Source organism: Ischnura elegans, chromosome 5 (assembly GCF_921293095.1).
Source record: "Ischnura elegans chromosome 5, ioIscEleg1.1, whole genome shotgun sequence".
NCBI classification, from domain to species: domain Eukaryota; kingdom Metazoa; phylum Arthropoda; class Insecta; order Odonata; family Coenagrionidae; genus Ischnura; species Ischnura elegans.
This window is the reverse complement of record NC_060250.1, coordinates 43482721-43491192: the sequence shown is the minus strand read 5'-3', so window position 1 is coordinate 43491192 and position 8472 is coordinate 43482721.

Sequence of the window (8472 nt, the reverse complement as noted above, 5' to 3'; positions counted from 1 at the left end):
TTGCAATAACGAGGGAATCAACAACTTCAACGTCAGACGTAGGAATACCTCTTATCTCTACCACATTCCGCAATTGCTCCTGCTCAATTTGGTTTAAGCGAACTTCACAATCGGACAGTTTGCTAGTGAGAACTTTATTTTCACTCAAGAGCTCATCCAGCTTATTACTTAATTTTGAGAGGTTATCGTTAATAAGCTCAATAGACTTCGCGTGCTCACTCACAGATACCTGCCATGTAGAGATGGTATCCTTAAATGCAATCTGCTCGTCGTGGATGGAGTTGACGCGCAGCAGAAGGGTCTGCAACAGCTCCTTTGTGGTTTCCTCCTCGCCCGGAAGAGTAGGAGACGCAGCACGGATGCCTCTCACGGGGGTTTCCTCTCTGCGGTCTAGGCGATGTTTCCCAAGACATTTGCTGCACGTCCACGGCTTTTGCAGATCTGGGACTGTCCTGAAGTCCTCCTCAGTTAGAGAATTGCAGGACGGATGTTGCAAACTCTTGCATGCACTGCAGGAGAGGCTAGAGCCGCGTTTTGTAGGAAGGCCACATATTACGCAATTGGGCATTACGAGGCGAGCGAGAATAGGTCTCAAGCGAAAACCGAGCGACCGCGAACAACACGACCGTTCACCTTCACTGCCTGAGCGAGACTGTTAAATCAGTACAAGGGTCATGGTATAGAACCTCGTATTGGTCATAAATTTTGCCGCGTTGTGTTGTACCTGAACGCGGTAAATGCGATGGGATTTATACATGCTTTGACTGCTCGAGCACGAAACAGCTAATATCTGCACTGAATTAAATAACGTACTCAGTTCGACGTCATAATTTTATACCACGATATTTAAGGCAATGTAATCTGAGGTAATTAATTGCATAGGAATTTTATTTTTTTTGGAAACAAGAATTTAATGTATAAGGGATACTCATGTGTTATTATTTATCATTATTCCTATTTGTATAACATTTGATGGCATGTTAAATTCTCATGTAAATAATCATCGAAATAAAAATGTGGAAGTATGGTGTTGGTATTCAGGCGCCTCTCGCTAACTAATTATTTATAATTTTTCGAAAATCCTTTTTTTGCCTATCCTTGTATACCCGAGGGTCATCGAAATCCGATTGACGATTTTGAAATTAAAAAAAATGTTTTTTTTTTGGGACAGCCTAACCGCTGACGTGGAGACAAATGCTGTAAGTTAAGGCCTGTATATGGTGTTGGAGGTATCAGTGTTTGCCCAGACATTTTTATTTTGAGGAAACTCGTGTTATTAATTTTAACCAATCCCTTATTTCAGTAATGCCGTGTTACTTGATTTGCAACGATATAGAATGGGAATAGTCTTTGATAATTCGAGTATGCTTTTCACTATTTATTGCTACTCCCTGAAGTTCAGGAAGTGGCAGTGTAAGAATCTGTAAGAAAATGCACGAAAGTATTAATATTTAGTGGCGGATAAATGGTCAACAGGTATGTGGACACTAAATGAATTAGCTACGGAAATATTTGCATTTCATTCATAGTAAAATGGTGAAAATCTTCAATGAGCCAGGAAAAGTAATAGACTCGGCAGTATTCTGCAAAAAAGTTGGCCGACTTATATTACTGAAGCAATAGAATAAGATTAAGATTCGAAGAGGATTAGAAGCCAGCTTTAGCACCCGTGACCTTCTTCATGGAATTTCTTTTCACAATATTTTAGATGAGTGGCTGCGACGATGCTGAACTTTGCTTGCGATCTATTACTTTTCTTTGCCTTTGGGACCAGAATATTTACTTTGATCCAACGATTTCGTGTTTCCGTCGTATGTATTCGGAGGGCTTGGCCTTTGGCGAAAAAAGAGAGGCAATAAGAAAAAAGGAAAAGGAAATAATAATATTCTACTGTAACGTTGTTTTAACCTTTTTAAATGCCATAGGGCATCCGTTGTTAAAGCATTTTCAATCTTTGCATTGGATGGCAATAGCCATTTGGGTTGGAAAGAAATAATGCGTCTCATAATTACATAAAATGGTTTTGTCATAGCTGAATGTGGATCCTCAAACTTCTGCGACATACTCGAGAATTTCCATTTGAAAATGCCAAGCTCGATATGATTTCCTGAAGTGAACCCCTGCTTCAAGTGTCCTCTGTACCCCAGCGTAGCATTTTCCTCTGACGTATTTCAGTCGGATTTCAATGCATCATTGATTTATGTTAACCTTCATATATATCACGATATCTTAACTGCTTGATTTATCTGTTTCACGGCGGTCGCGGCCATAAGGTGCTTTAAATTCCCTCAATGCGATGGAATTGCTTTTTCACCGTTTTTCCAAACACCGAATTTTCGCAGTATAAGCATGACATATAGTTGCACACAAAATATTATATTTTTTCATTTTATTCCATGATTAAAAGAAAACAAAACGAGTATATTAGTCCCGTTCTTGTGGCGCTAGGATTTTAAATTATTTAAACCAAAATTACAGAATATTTATGTTTTATTTATGATACAATGTGAAAACTGCAAACTAAATCATCATTTAACTCCTATTTACCTACCACCCCCGTTGGCTCTTTAAATCGTGTTTAGAGATGTAATTTTTAATAGGTTGATTCCTCTAAGAGTTAGCTCACCTTTCATCAATAGGCTCCAATTATAATATAAAGATATCTCTGACCTTAAAATTGAACTTATAAGAGAAATGTTTGACATTTTTGACTGTTTTTCATGTCTAAAATATGCCACATCGAAGGCATATAGCAATTGGAGAAATATAGGAAGCATATAGTTGCTATATTTCTCCGCATAGCTAAAATTAGAAAATAAAATAAACCAGTACCTATTATAATGCGGTATGACAACAGGATAATGAATGAAGTAAAAACTTGTCGTCAGCAGTAGGCACTTCAAGAGTCTCCAGCACAAATTGGTGCCTCACGTAATAGAGTGCATGGTCAATTTTTTTTTAAATTTAAGGAAATGCTTATCCAGTATTAAGGTAGGAAAGATATGAGAGTGGGTAAAAAAGTCTTACACTAGCTCGCTCTTCTCGATGTGATAGGCGGTAAGTATTGCTCTACGGACGCAATAGTGGTCTGTAAAGGAAATTGAGGTTGTGATGCATTTTGAAGTCAGTACGTGGTCGAACTTTCCACAGATAATTAAAATATATCTTTTAATTGACTAGCGGCCAGAAGACCCAATCATCATGCTATAATTAGGGAAGCGTGCTGTTATTTTCTACATTTAATCACTTAAGTAGGTTGCCCGTAAATATTACATTAATGGTAAATATGGCTTTTGATGTATGCTATGTTTCCATAAATATATTAAGGAAATGATTTCATTTATAATCCTTGGCTAATTTGATGCTAATGGGCCATTGCAATAAACCTTCTGTAATTAGGTTTTTACACCTTCTCACGTGCATAGTTGATGAATGCATTCCAATTATTGCTCAATGCACACGAAACATTATTTGGCGTTAGTCCACGCAAATAGTTTTTTAGAATTAGATGTAATTGGAGTAGAAATGAAAACGCAGGATTGGGATTATGTGAAAGGTTACATCAAAAACGTGAAGCACGGGTCTGTATAGATATACGTGCAGTACCTCGCACAATAGCTTGTTTATGGCCAAGTTTTAACAAAGGAATAGAAGGTATTGAGAAAATTAAATGAATGATGTTTGACGGTTTGTTAAAATAGCTTTGTTTGCTTCTAAAGTCGAGTCCTTTGCTGAAAAAAGTTTTGTTTTATGCTTAAAAATATTTTTGTCACCAAGTTATATTTATACTATGATTTTTAGGTTGATTTCATTAATATAAAATTAAACAAAAATTATTTCATATTTTTAGTTTCTACAGAAAATACTAGATAACAATGTCGTTTATCTAAAAACAGGCCCGATTCCTAGCGTTATAATTCTATATCTATCAGAGAAATGTGTGAATTTATTTGTTACTTTTAGAAGAATAACTTTATTTATATATTTATCTTATGATATTTACAATATTTTTCTTATGACCTAGTTTTACGTAGTTTCTTATTATACAATGTGAGTAGGTCATGGGCATGAAAAGGCCTTCTTTTGAGTAATAATTTTGCAAGAAGCACGTTTGAAAGCCGATATTTTATTTAATGCATCACATTTATAGTACCTGAATACCATAAAAGAGCTTCACCCAATTTATAGGACTTCGGAACTGAAAGAAGCCGTGAGTAGCAAAAGAATGGGCCAAAGGAAAATGTCTTCTAAAAAACTTTTGTTCGACGGTGAAGGAAACAGATTGGATGTTGGATGGATTTTTCTCCGTAAAGGATAGAAAATGGAAAATACAAAATAAAATTATTTGAAATATTTCCTTGGTATTTAATAAAAAAGACCAGTGAAAAAGAAACAGACGGAAGAAGACCGTTCCTTCGAAATAAAACTTATATAGCTAGGCGTTCTCAAGGCTGAAGATTGCGCAATAATTGTTGTGAAAACTGTATAATACCATTGAAACTTACTTGCATTCCGGCACCCAAGGACATAAGCACGCGAAGTTTTCTTTTCTCACTAATTGTCTAAGTTAAGCTACTCATTTGGGGAGTGAGGTCCGTATAGATCGTAGGAGGGAGGAAGATATGTGCGAAGACAAAACATTCCACGCAGCGTAATAGAATTTTCTGGGCAATTCATAAAAGGATTCATAAATTGCACTGAAAAATAAAGTAATTGGTGAATTATAAAAAGCAATCCTCAAGTTAAAGATAAATAACAAATACACGATGGAAATATCATGAATTTGAAAACCTCGATCCCGATTCAGGAGTCACCCAATGTAATTACTTGGCTGGTACCAGTGTATATAAAAGTAGTCATAACCCCAGTAATGATTGCAGCGCCTCGATTTGATTTTGGTGGCCATATCTGGAACTAATCTCCATTTTTAATTATAATTTCTGAATGTTACTCGAGATGTTGTTTCGGTCATGGTAAAAGTTTAAGAAAAAATGTATTGTAATCCAGTTCTGAGCTATGCTGAAAATTTATCGTTCTGGCTAATCGGAAAGTGGTCGAAAAATCGATTGCAAAATTATGACCGAAGAGCTAACAGTCAAAATCTGAATAGCGTTAGGAAAAATGTTGTAAAATTCAAAACGTAGGGGACCAAAATGCTATAAAATTAAATAGAATTTAGTGTAAGAGGTAAGTCAATTCAAGAAAGTACTCATTGGAATTGGAAATTAGTATTGTTGGAAAACGGAAATTCCTCGATTTTATCTTTTCTCCATAATTTGTCTTATTTATTGTAGATATCTAGTGATAATTCCAATTTTTTCAAAAAGGAATCGCGCCTCATTACTACATGACGTCATTGTGGCCACATTTATTTCTTATTATTTCAATTAATCGGAAAAATAGGTGTGAGGGGCACGGGATATATATGTCGGCTGTGAGGTTTTCCTAATCTGAATTTTTTTTTCTGTAATTTAAATTTCAAAGCTCTACTCAAGCTGGAGTCATGCAAGTTGTTGAAAAATCTTTATAGCCATGCATAATTTTATTAATGCCCTCATCAAGGAGTAAAAGTTTATCCCCATCCGATGAAGCCACGATAATGCGCCTGTAAAATCTCGCATGCAAATGCGCTCGAGCTCTGGCACTAATAATTACCAGCTCATCTCCTGTGCTTCCCTCGTTGAAATGGGGCCGTCAAAGGCGTTTTATGTAGACAGTTTACTTCTGCCGGCATATTTGATAGGCCCTCGTTGAGACCTCCTCCCCTTTTCCAGCCCCATTCGACTATGTTCCCGTCTAAATAATGGGGCGGGTCGTTCCTGGTCTACCGCACTGGAATGGGCCAATATGTTTGGCCATTCGGGGAGAAAAAGAAGGGACTAAGCTTAAATGTAGTAACTGAAGTTTCGTTGGGAACTCAGTGGACGCCAAAGGGTGGTTTCAACCTCGAATCATCTTCACAGGCTCGGATACTGTGAGTACTTTCTTGAGTTGACTTACGTCTTACAATAAATTCTATTTAATTTAGTAGCATCTCGGTCCCTTACGTTTTGAAATGTAGCTGCTGCACCTGTAATGATTAGAGCGCCTCGATCGGATTTTGGTGGCCATATTTGGAAATAATATCCATGTTTGATTTTTGCTTATGAATATCATTTGAGATTCTGTTTCAATCGTGGTGAAAAAGTAAGAATGTTGCATTGTCATCTAATTATGAGCCATGCTGAAGATTATTGCACTCTTTAATATTCGGAAAGTGGTTGGAAAATCGATTGCAATATTGTGATATAACAGATAGACAAACCCCAAGGGAAGGGAATAAAAATGATGTAAACTTTTTGAAATGAAATCTACGTCAGAAATCAACCTTCGGGTTGAAACATAGGGTGAGTAAATGGGGCGTAAAATTATTTCTAACCTCTAATTTCTGTCAAGGTTTAGTGTGGAAGATACACACGAAAATCATTTTGTAGATACATGAAGCCGGTTATAATAAAATCCGACTACCGGGTTGGAGGAGCCAAATATTTTTAAAAATTAAGGTAATACAGTGCCCGTAATGATGACCGACGTAACATATAATTAACTGATTACCAAAATAGGTAATCGAAATCCTAGATAAGATCTTTAGCAACCATATATTCTCCTGAGTACCCACTATATTGAGACGTATGGATGTGCAAGCAACGGTATTCAACTTCTCTCAGTATTTTATTCTTGGAAGTAAAGCCTGAATCACACGATCATTTTTTTTCGTCGCGAAAGTAATCACTATCGAGATCACTTTTCCCGTCGCGAAAAGCAATCGCTCTTGTGATCATTTTTCTGAATCACACGGTCACTCTCGCCCTCGCTTTTCGCATCATTTCCAATATCACAGCTCGTTGTCATAGGACCCTCATCACGAAATTATATAGCGTGTTTGTTTATTTATGCCGTTCCCACATTTGTCAAACGTGGCGCTGCAATCACACCATACGGTCATGCTATCTGATTGGCTAATATGGGGGTTTTAGTGACGGTTTTAGCGACGGAAAAAGCGACCGGACGAGTGATGAAAAATAGCGATGGGAATCCACATCGCGATCGCCATCGCGAAAAACAATTGCCGCCGACGATCATTTTGCGCAGTGCTCGCGATAGTGATCACTTTCGCGACGAAAAAAAATGATCGTGTGATTCAGGCTTAATCGAGTAATAATGGGATATGGAGTAACATACTTTGAAAGCTTCCACATAAATATTTATTTAAAAAGGAGTCGGCATGTTTGGTTTTTTCAGAACGAAACTGTTTGAGCTTTGGGGTTAGTCTTGATGATGTTGCTGTGCAGTGAAATATGTTGATACCTTTTTAAATGAATATTTATGTGGAGAAGCGAAAGTAATTTTACTTCATATCCTACAATGGATTTCTACGAAGTATTAGCCTGCACCATTCATTTCATGAGATAATAGCGCTCGTGGAGGCATTCAAGTTTCCACATTATGAGGCAAGGTTCGCCTAGTATTCATTCATTAGTGTGTGTACTTGAGTATGTTTTACATTTACTTCTGTACCATATCGGTAGACAACATGCGGTCTCGCAACGAGAAAATTTTTCCTTTCGAATTACTTTTCAGCAAATGTTTATTTTTCAATAAATTAGTCTAAAATTTCTCTATTGACTGTTCATAGGAGAAGATTCGATTTTAAATACCTGTTATTTTCCCTACCTAATTCTATTCTATTCTACCTATCTCATTTGTTTCTGAGCGTTAGAAAGTGATAAATATTATTATATTAAATTTCGCTGAAAGTAAGGTTACATGAGCTCAATAGTTAACCTGTCGATCATCACCCCGCGCCGGCAAAAAGCGGTCGACGTGATATAATTTTGTCATGGTAACGCGTCGTTTGACTCGGGCTATTTAGAACCACTTCTGGGCCGACGTTTATATTGGTGGTGGGAAAGGGAGTACCTTCCTAGTGAGCATGTAAGAGATAGGATTGGTCGTCATGGCGAGGGAACGGAGGGTGGGAACAGGGGAGGGGGCGATATTTCGGGGCACAGGGAATCGATCCCCCTTTCCCCTAATCCACTCGGTGACCTCCCCCTTCCCCAATCGTTCTTTACCCTTTCGCCTTTCCCTATCTTCTACTCGTGGGAAACCGAAAACTATGGAAGCCCCTCTGCGCGTGATATTTTCCCCTTTCCTCTCACGAATCGTGTTTGTTATTTCCCCCGTGATCCATTCCACTCAAACGTTTTTGTCGCTCAGGTCATAATTTTTTTTAGAGATTGAGAATGAAATTGATTGTGCTCATTGACTGCTGGTTTCCAGTTTGGGGTTTTTCTAGTGGGAAATATATATTTGTTGGTTGAAGATGGTGATACGTTACCATGTTTTCCCGCGGGAATTGCAGGTTCTTCTGACTCCTGTGTTTTCTCGCGGCCTAACAGTCAAAAACCATTATAGTTCTGTCTCACGTCT